Genomic DNA, 9,812 nt, shown 5'->3' on the forward strand with positions numbered 1-9,812 from the left:
TCCCAGAGAACAGCTTCCCTCTTAGCACCCCCTGACACTTCCCCGTATGGCACCCCCCCACCCCCTGTCTATCTGCGGAGCGGGATGTTCATTATCTTCGTCCCTCGCTTTCCTGCGACTCACGTGCAGCTCATGCCCAGAAGGGTGGCCGGGATGTGATGGGTACCACGAAATATTTGGTGAAGAAAGTCAAAAGAAGAGGAGAGAAAAAAGGAGGGAGGGAGGGAGGGAAAAGAAGGAAAGTGGAAGAAGTCCTGGAAAAATGGAGGCACTTCTTTGGCAGGGGACAGGCTGGACCATCTCCGGGAGGCAAGGCACCCACACATTCCCCCCACTCCCCATTCGCTATTCTCATTTTGGCTTTTGCATCTTGGCTGTTCTTCCCACCGGGCTGCCCTCCCACCATCTTTCTTCTGCTTGCTCAGCCCTTGGATCCTTCAGTGGGCAGCCCAAAGTCCTCCCTTCCCACCCCAGCAAACTTCCCTCCATCCTAGATATCTGCATGGATATCTAGGTCCCAAGGGGTCCCCGGCGTTCATGGCCCACAGTGTGTCATGAACACATGCCCCTCGCAATTTTCAGTTGAACCACCCACCAGCCCCACGCGAAGTCTAGGTTGGCGATACCAACATTTCCGTTAAATGGATGAGAACTTTGTCTTGATGGGAGTGGCCTTTGGGGGGTGGGGGAGGGTAATGGGAGCCAAGAGACGCCCTGACGCCGGGAGGGGGTGGGGCACTAGCCGGTTGCCCTCATTGATGCCGGGGCCAGAGGATCCGGGGTTCTAAGCTCTGGGCAACAGCAGTTGGAGGGCGGCCAGGGGAACGAGGAGGAACTCGCCTTCTCCTGGCTAGCAAGGGGTTGTCCTGGAATGATCGGGCCCTGGGGCAGACCTGAAGCTGCCAGGGCGATGTTCCTGTGGGCAGCGCACCGCCACATCTTCCAAGGAATGTCAGGGCAAGCCCAGCCCACTTGCTCAGAGAAGAGATGAGCCCGATTCTCGGGAGGCGAAGGGACTTCCAAGGCCACATCGCAAATTAGGGCAACCTGAGGCTCCCAATTGAGGCCAGTGTCCTTTCCGTCTCACCCTGTCTTTCCTTATTGCCTTCCCAGCCATCCCCCTTCCCACCTCCACACCCAGCTTCCAGCCTGGTCTGTGACCCACCCAAAGGCATGAGACTAGTCACTGAGAAGGCCAGTTCCTGAGGCCCGGGAGGGAAGGGTAGTGGCCGAGGGAGCAGGCTGACGACGCAGGGGGTGCAGCCCATAATAAGCCTTCGCCACACGCCTGTCACCGTCTTCAGAATCGCGTTTCAGTAGAAACTTCTGAATGAGTGTGGGTGCATTAACTTTAACCTACACCCTTAGGGGCTGGTGTGTGAAGTAACACTATCATGAATTCCCTGGGACAGTACAGCGACCTTCAAATATGGCTTTGCTAAATTGGCACCAAAGGCTCTTGGCTAGTTAGCACGGGAGATGTTGCAAATGCTTTCTCATCGGTAAAACGAGCTGTGTGCAAGAAATGTGGTCTGCGACCAAGGCCACACCAGCCCTTCCTCTCTCTGTGAACCAAGTTCAAGGATCCTGTAAGCCCAGTGGCCTCACACCCTTCAGCGGAGCGCTCAGGGCACGGCTCCAACCTGGCCCTTGTCACCGCTGAATGGGGCCTCTGCGACCACAAGAAACCCGGGGAGCCTCTCTTCCTTTGGGGTCCCACCTTCACTGGGGTCCTGCTTTTGGAAAAGGGTTGACCTTGCCTTGGAGCAGGCTTCACCTTCGGGGTGCTTATCAGATGCCTTGAAGGACAGTGAGGGGTCCTCGCCGCATGCCTACGAGGTGCCAGGAACAGTTAGCGATGCCTTTCCTGTATCACCTTGTTGAAAACTTCCCACGGTAAGTGGGTAAATAAACTGTGGTACACCTGCACAACGGAATAGTGTTCCATGCAAAAGAAAAGCCAGGGAAAGTGGTAGCAAGTCGAAAAAGCCACGGGGGAAACTTCAACGCATATTACTAAGTGAAAGACGCCAATCTGAAAACAGTGCCTACTGTAGGTTGCAACTATGGAACATTCTGGAAAGGGCAGAAGTAGGTAGACGTTTAAAAAGATGAGCCATTGCCAAGGGTTAGGGGTGGGAAGGGATGAATAGAGCGCAGAGGACGGTCCGGATAGTGGAATCACTCTGTAGCCCCCTGTGATGGTGGATACGTGTCATTATACATCTGTCAAAGCACAGAATGTACCCGGATGTCAAGTATAGACACTGGGTAACAGACAACATGTGTCAACGCAGTTTCACCGAGGCTAACAAATGCACCACCAATGCTGGGGGATGTTGACTGTGGGGGAGGCTGTGTGTGTGTGTGTGTGTGTGTGTGTGTGTGAGTGCAGGGGACTTACTGGAAATCTCCATTTTCTGCTTAATTTTTCTGTGAACCTAAAATGCTAAAAAATTAAGTCTATATTCTTTTATAAAACCTCACTGGGACCCTATGGCCCCATTTCCCAGAGTGGGTAAGTCCCTTCATCAAGGCCTCGCAGGCAGGAAGCGATGCATCTGGGATTTGAGCCCAGGTTGTGTTGTCTGATTGGAGAACCTGAACTGCGTTCCTTCCGGCAGCTGGGGACTGGAGGCCAGCGGGCAAACGGGCAGAGGTGGCTGAGATCATCAGAAGGGGCCCACGAATGTCCTTCCCTTGCTTTGTCCCCTGTCTGGCTCCTGCTCTGGACCAGGCCCTCCAGCCTTGCCTCTCCACCCCCGCACCACCAAGCACCTGCTCCTGAGATCACCAGGTGGTTTCACGCTCAACATCCTTGCTCACCTGGCTGGCCCTCTGCTGCCCTTCCCTCCCCCTCGGCCACCACCCTCCAGGCAATCCCTCACTTCTCACGGCGCCACTCAGACCTCCCCACCCCTACAAAGTCCGTGAGACTGGATAGCCTATGCCCTTTACGACAGACTAACCTGAGGGCTATCCTCGCTTTGTCTCACTTTGCTGTGTGCCCTTGAACAAGTGTCTTAACCTCTCTGAAACCTCAGTTTCCCTCACCCACACAGTAGGACACTCAAGTTTCCCTCATGGTTGTCGTGTGCATCAGAGAAAACACATCAGGCCCCGGGCTTGACCACCGGAGTTTGAAAAATGGTACTTACTTTTTTTTTAATGTTTATTTTTGAGAGAGAGAGCACGTGCACATGAGAGAGAGAGAAAGAGAGAGAGAGAGCATGAATGGGGGAGGGCAGAGAGAAAGGGAGACACAGAATCGGAAGCAGGCTCCAGGCCCCAAGGTGTGAGCACAGAGCCCCATGTAGGGCTCGAACTCATAAATCGCGAGACCGTGCCCCGAGCCGAAGTCGAACGCTTAACCGCCCCAATGGTACAGCTCGACGTGAATGAAGCTTCCCAGGCACTTAGGCAGGACTCGTGGGCACCGGACAGCCTCTCCCCTTCTCTGTTCCTTGTTTGCTGGAGACCCATCCAGTCTCCCGCCCAGCCTCAGTGAATCTTTGGGAAAGAGGTTCGCCAGAGACCCTGGGGCCCGTTCAAACGTCCGACTTCTCCATTTTCATGAGCTGCAATTTGCGTGTCCCCAGTTTGCCGGGTTGCTGACCAGGTGCACAGGCATGAAATGGCACACAGGAGAAGACGGTTCGGGGAGGGATTATCCGATTTCCCAGGGTTTCTAGGTGAGGCCTCAGTCCCAGGAAAACCCATAACCCCACAACCCTGTAGAAACGACTGGGGTATACTCAGTACCTTGGTGGGATCCTGGCTCCTGTGAGGTGACAGAGGCAGGTCACCCAGTAGAAAAGACTGGCTCACCCTCCCGCACACTGGCGCCTAATTTGGGAAGGAAAGGAACGCAGACACTCTGGGAAAGGTGACCTTCCCAGTTAGGGCATTCGGCCAGGCTTTGGTGACACCTCCCCATTAAAATTGATGTTCCTTTTAATCAGCAGCGATGGCGGGGGGGGGGGGGGCGGGGGGGCGGGCAGGGATTGTTTCTTAAACGCTGCTAAATACGGTGACAGGTCCCAGGTGAGAAGGCAGGGCCCTGGCTAATTCTCCGTCGGGATGTCCCGAAGCCGAAAAGGGTTTCTGGGAGCCCCTCCCTGTGGGGAGGGCCTGTTTCCTGAGGTGGGTTGACGTGCATCTGGAAACCAAGAGTTGGCTGGCCCGTTGCCTGTAATTTCCTTTTCATTTCACGTGTCCTTCTGCCCCCAGAACCATTATTTTTGTAAGCAAAGCAGAAATGAAAGCTTCATATACCTCTCGGGCAGAGCGAGGGGGGAGGCTGTGTGCCAGCATCTGGCACCTCGTTCGCCCCCCAAATGACTTCAAGTGAATCCACGCGATGCCCTTGCAGAGGAAAAGCAGAACCATGTGTAGCGCTCAAGGGGCCTAAAGCTCACTGAGGGATTCCACGCGCCCTCCTGAAGGATGCAGAGTCCCCGGCGGATGCCAGCGAGGCGCTTTGGGTGTGCGGCACGGCCCCCACCCCGTGACCGCCGGTGTGACTTTGGGGCGACATAGACCTGGGGCCGGATTCGGCGGTGCCCGCCGCTGAAGGTATTTAGCGTCTCTGGGGCTTGGCCCCCATCTGGAAAACGGGCTGGCTGTAGGGTTACGTGGGAATGAATGCTGGTGTGGCCCTCCTCTCTTCCCGGAGGAGGAAACACCTTCCGGACTCACAGGAGCGGCCAGGAACATCCCGCCTTTCGCCAGTTCCGACCGCCCCACCGTCCAGCTGACCCGAGGGAGGGTCTTGACAGCGTGGGATGCCCGCGGGCTGGCACGTGAACAGCTGCTGTTTACCCGGTGCCGGGCACGCACGGGGGCACGGAGAGAGCCCCGCCTTCAAGTTCCACGGATGTCAACGTCTTCCATTTTACGGATGAGGAAACTGAGCCTCCGGGAGGAGGCGCCGGGCTAGACAGGTGTTCATTTTTCCCGTCCAACATCGATTCCCGCTCCTTCTGATAATAGTGCCCTGCCATCTTTGAGGGGACTGCCTCTTCCTCCTGATGGGCTGGATGGCGGGATTGTCCATCGAGGTGCCTGCATCCTTTGGCCCAGGGGTGGATCTGGGACCCAGCTCAGCCCGTCGGAGGCTCTGTCTCTCAATCCCTAGACCTCATGCACAGGGGTGGAATCCCTAAAGATGGCTGGGCCTGATTGGTTCCAGGAAAAAGGGTAGGATAGGGTGCTGAGAAGAACCCCTCGTTGTTTCCTGCCGCCTAGACCGGTCCTTTGCCCCATTGTTACCCCCAGGCAGCCTGATTCTACCTTCAGAGTCTGGTCGATTCAGAGGCTCTCTTGGGCCTGGCCTTTTCTGCTTAAGTTGGCCAGATCGGTTTCTGTCACCTTCTGTCACAGCAGAAGGCTGCTGGGTGGCCAGTGGTCTTTCCACCATGCCGCGTGGCTGGCCCCAGCGTGGTCCTGCCACGGGGAGAGCCTGCTGAGGCGGGGAGAACAGCATCAACACCGGCAGGCGACAGGAACACACGTGGCGTCATTGCCGTGGGGCCGGCTCGGAGGCCAAGGTGCTGGAGAGTTCTGACCCGAGGCGGTGTGGGGTGCAAGCCCCAGCCTGGTTTGCAGTCCCGCCCCCGCCCCTGCCTGGAGGACAAGTCACAGAGACGCCCGCCACCTCAGTGCGCCCTGGGCTGCACGAGGGCTGGGGCCGAAGCTTCAGAGTGAGGTCCGTCAGGTCCACGTTCTCGCCCTTGCACTGAACTCACGTCCTGTGTGATGCCAGACAAGGACTGAAAACCGTGTCTGTTCCCTACTCTGCGAAAAGTGGGATTAACGCCCCCTTCCCGCAGGCTGGGATGAGAGGGGGATGCTCCGTGTCTGGGAGCCTGCTTGGTCACTGCATAGTCTCCTGTGCCCGTCCTTTTGCAGGCCGATGGATCTGAACCCCTTACAGGTGGTGACCCAGCAGCCCAAAGCGGCTTTGAACGATTCCTACACTAGCCTGCGGCCTACGCCATTGAGGGTCTCCAGCAGCTATGGCCAGCCTCTTTTTTCCTTGCAGGAACGTGTCGTTCTAGAGACTCGCTTTCCCAGACTCCTTTGTGGCTAGCAGTGACCACATGACCAGCCCTGACCAATGAGATGACAGTAGAAGGGTCTCTCTCATCTTATTGGCCAAGGGGGGTGATAACTATTGCCCTGAAAAGGGGTGAGACAGTGTGGGTCAAGCCCCTTTTTTCCTACCTGAGGGTGTCATCACCGTGGGGAGACTATGTGCAGACAGGAGGCAGAGGCTGGCTTTGTGCCCCGAGCTTGGGATTTAAGGCTCTGGGGGGTCACTGTCCTAAAATCCCGAGTAGTTTTATCTTTGAATCTGTGTTTTGTAAGCCAAGTCCGCTGGGACGGCGGAGCATGGGCTGGACGCCTGGAGCCTTCTAGGCGTGGTTCTGCCCCCGGCTGCCACTCTACCTCCCCAGGAGCGGGTCTCAGCGGCCTGCTTCCCGCCCCCTGGTGCTCTGGGCCCCAGCCAGGTCACCACAGGTCAGTCCCGTGATTGGCGGGAGAGGACCCCAGCAGCCAGTGTTCCCAGTTGCGGGGTGAAACGCCGCTGGCCACCTGTGTCTCCTTAAATAGCAGATCAAAACACCATGACAGGTCGAGAAAGACACAAAAGAAAAAAAAATTATATTTTAGTGTTTTTTACAGCACTCTTATCCTGCTTTTCAGACAATGGGCCGTTCATTTTCATTGCCCTGGTGCTTGCACGCTGCGGAGCTGGCCCCGGCTGAGATGAGAGGCTGGAGGTGGCAGAGACAAAGGATGGAAAGACACTGGAGCCTCGACTGGTTGAGCTGTTAAGCCAGGTCTGGAAGAGCCCCCGCTCAGCTGTTGGCCAAGATAATGATCTTCACTGTTTAAGCCACCGTCAAGTGGGCACCTTGTTACTTGCAGCCAAAAGCCTCCTGACACAAAGCCATTTTATTTTTTGTTCTCAGGATGATGCGTTAGGGCCCCCACCGGCCGGCTGATTGATAGCACGGGAGACAGCAGCGTATGCGCACGTGTTGACCCTGACACGTGAGGACTCGCTCGGATCGCCAAGCAGCAGTTAGCCCGGGACTTTTTACTAACAGCAGTAACGACGTCGTGACTCCTTTTAAAGGGCCATCTTACAGAATTCTGATGCCGGTATTACTTTCCTCCCTTTTCAGATGTGGAACATGAGGCTCAGAGAGGTTAAGTGGTTTGTTGAAGGCCACACAGCTCCTAAGCGTTGGAGGCGGAGATCAGATCCATATTTCACGGCTAGAAAGATGAGGATCTTTCCGCTACGTCTCAGTCTCTCTTGAAGGAACAACTGGTTCCTTTACCATTTTGTCCTCTTATCCTTCCCCGGTACCTGCCGGAATTGTCATATGCATACTATGTTGCTCTGGGGGGGGGGGGGGGGAGGTCACTCTCTGGCTGCCCGTCTTCCTCAGCGCCCTTTCCCCAAAGTTGCTGCGGGGATAAGAAGGCAGTGAGTGGCCAATCAAACACCCGCGGGGCCCTGTCCTTTGGCTCAGGGTCCAACATCCTGTCAAGATTCCCTTGGTTCTCATACCCGAAGGAGGTGTTCCTCTGACACACCATTGGCATCTGCACCCCCTAATCAGGACCCGGAGGGCAGAGGGCTGATGCCCACCTCTGTGCCAAGGCACGGCAGCAGCCAGGGTGGGAGAGCCCCAAGGCCACCGGTCTTTCCCTTACGGGTCTCCAGAGCTCAGTTTCTCTCCCCGCACGTTTTCCAGGACCCCCGCTTCCTCTTTGCCCAGAGACCCTTCCCAGACTCCCCTTTTGCTTGTCTCTTGGCCAGTGGTAATCCGTGCTGAAGCCTGAGTCGCGGTCAGTGGAAACCCTTGGAATGCTCTTTGCCCTCCCACCAGCCCCGTGGGACCCGCTCACCCCCGCTGTCAGGAATGCGCCTCGGGGGCACTTTGGGGGAAGCCAGGCAGCCCTTAATGGTAATAGTCCTAACTGCAGCCAATTTTCGGTAATTGATGGCATTTGCCAGGGCATTCCTGCCTGTCGCAGCCGCTCCTTTATGCCGGCTTTGATCTCCACCAGTCTCCACCGAGAGACAAAACACTGTTGTCATTTCCAATTACTGCAAGGGGCCGCGTGGCCTTGACCCTGCCACCGAAAGTCCCCAGCCTGCATGAGGCAAGCAGCAGCCAAGGAGGGAGGCTGGGTGGCAGGTGAGGGGAGTCTCCAGGTCCATTCCTGGAGGCCAGGCCCTCTGGAAACCCAACTGACGTTATATGAGCCGGAAGGCCTTCAGGGCGGAGGGCCAGGGGGAATGTGCTAGCAAATCCTAAAGAGTACAGACAGGTTCCCGAGCACCGGTTTCTGCCAAGCACCTCTCTTCTCTCTAGAGCTCTCAGTGTGTCCCCTGCTAGGACGTACAATTGTCCCCATTTTACAGAGGAGGATGCTGAGGCTTAGAGAAAAGCCATGGCTGGTGGGCGGGGGTGGGAGGGGGTGGGAGGGGGCGTCGGGGGAGGGGGCCCAGCCCAGGTTTGCCTGTCTCTGGCCAGAGGTCTTTCCACATCACACAGCATCTTGGGTCTGCGGGTGAGAGGCAAGTTCCGTCTCCCCGACCTCGAGGACAGGAATGGGGTCTCCTTCAAATCCGTGCCTCCCACAGCGCCTAGTACAGAGCTGGCCGGGGTGTGAACCCTCAACCAGGGGGATCCAAGCGTGGGGATGGGTCCTTGGCTTCTTTTTTCTACCACACTCACTTCTCAGGGGTGTCATCCTGTCCCATGTATCCAACTGCCTGTGCGATGTCCCCGCTGGATGTCTGACAGACACCCCCAATTCACTACGGCCCCGACTGACCCCCTCAGGCTCCTCCCACACCGGCTTCTCCCGTGGTCTTCCGGCTCCCGGTCTTTGGGTTCTCTGGGATATTCTGTGGGTTTTACGTTTAAAACCAATTCCGCAACCCGACGATGTCACCCCACCTTCACTGCCAGCGTCACCTCTCGCTGAGATCATCGCAACTGCGCCCCGACTAATCTCCTGCCATCTGTCCCTTGCTCCCCCGCTGCACTGCGGGCTCGGTCCGGCAGCTGGATGGATCCTGCGAATAATTCAGATGTCATTGCTGTTCTGCTCCCACCGCCCTGCTGCTCGTCACTCCTCCCTGGGGAGATGCGCTGGGCTCGTTGACTTAGCGCCTGGGGTCCCTGAAAAGCCACTGCCCTGCTCCGTGGAATGATGAGGGCCCAGAGCTTGGGGCCATGGAAGCGCAGGGCAGGGGGATTGATTCTGACCGCGGTATATATGGGAAGGCTTCTGGGAGGAGGTGTCATGGGTGCTAAGCTTTGAACCCTGAATCTATCTGTGGCGCCGTCCTGGACTTGAGATATGCAGAGAGCAGTGGCTGCAGGTGCACGCTGGTGAGTGTCGCTGAAGGCTGATCCCACCAAAGGCTCTAACCCAGCTTCCGGGCGTGCACGTATTCGCACCGCGGAATCTTCCCCAGTGCTCCTTCGGTGCGCTGACACTGGGCGGGCTCTTGGGATTCAATATCCTTGCTCCCTTTATGAAGCACGTATTCCAGGGGCGCCTGCGTGGCCCCGTTGGTTAAGTGTCCGGCTCTTTGATTTCGGCTCGGGTCGCGATCTCACAGTTCGTGAGTGCGAGCCCCGCATCCGGCTCTGCGCAGACAGTAGGGAGCCTGCTTGGGATTCTCTCTCTCTCTCTGCTCCTCCCCCGCTCTCCCTCTCTCCCTCTGTCTCTCAAAAATAAATTTAAAAAAACATATATTCCAGTGAGGTAGACAA

The sequence above is a fragment of the Leopardus geoffroyi genome, chromosome B3, assembly GCF_018350155.1.
Source record: "Leopardus geoffroyi isolate Oge1 chromosome B3, O.geoffroyi_Oge1_pat1.0, whole genome shotgun sequence".
Taxonomy (NCBI): Eukaryota; Metazoa; Chordata; class Mammalia; order Carnivora; family Felidae; genus Leopardus; species Leopardus geoffroyi.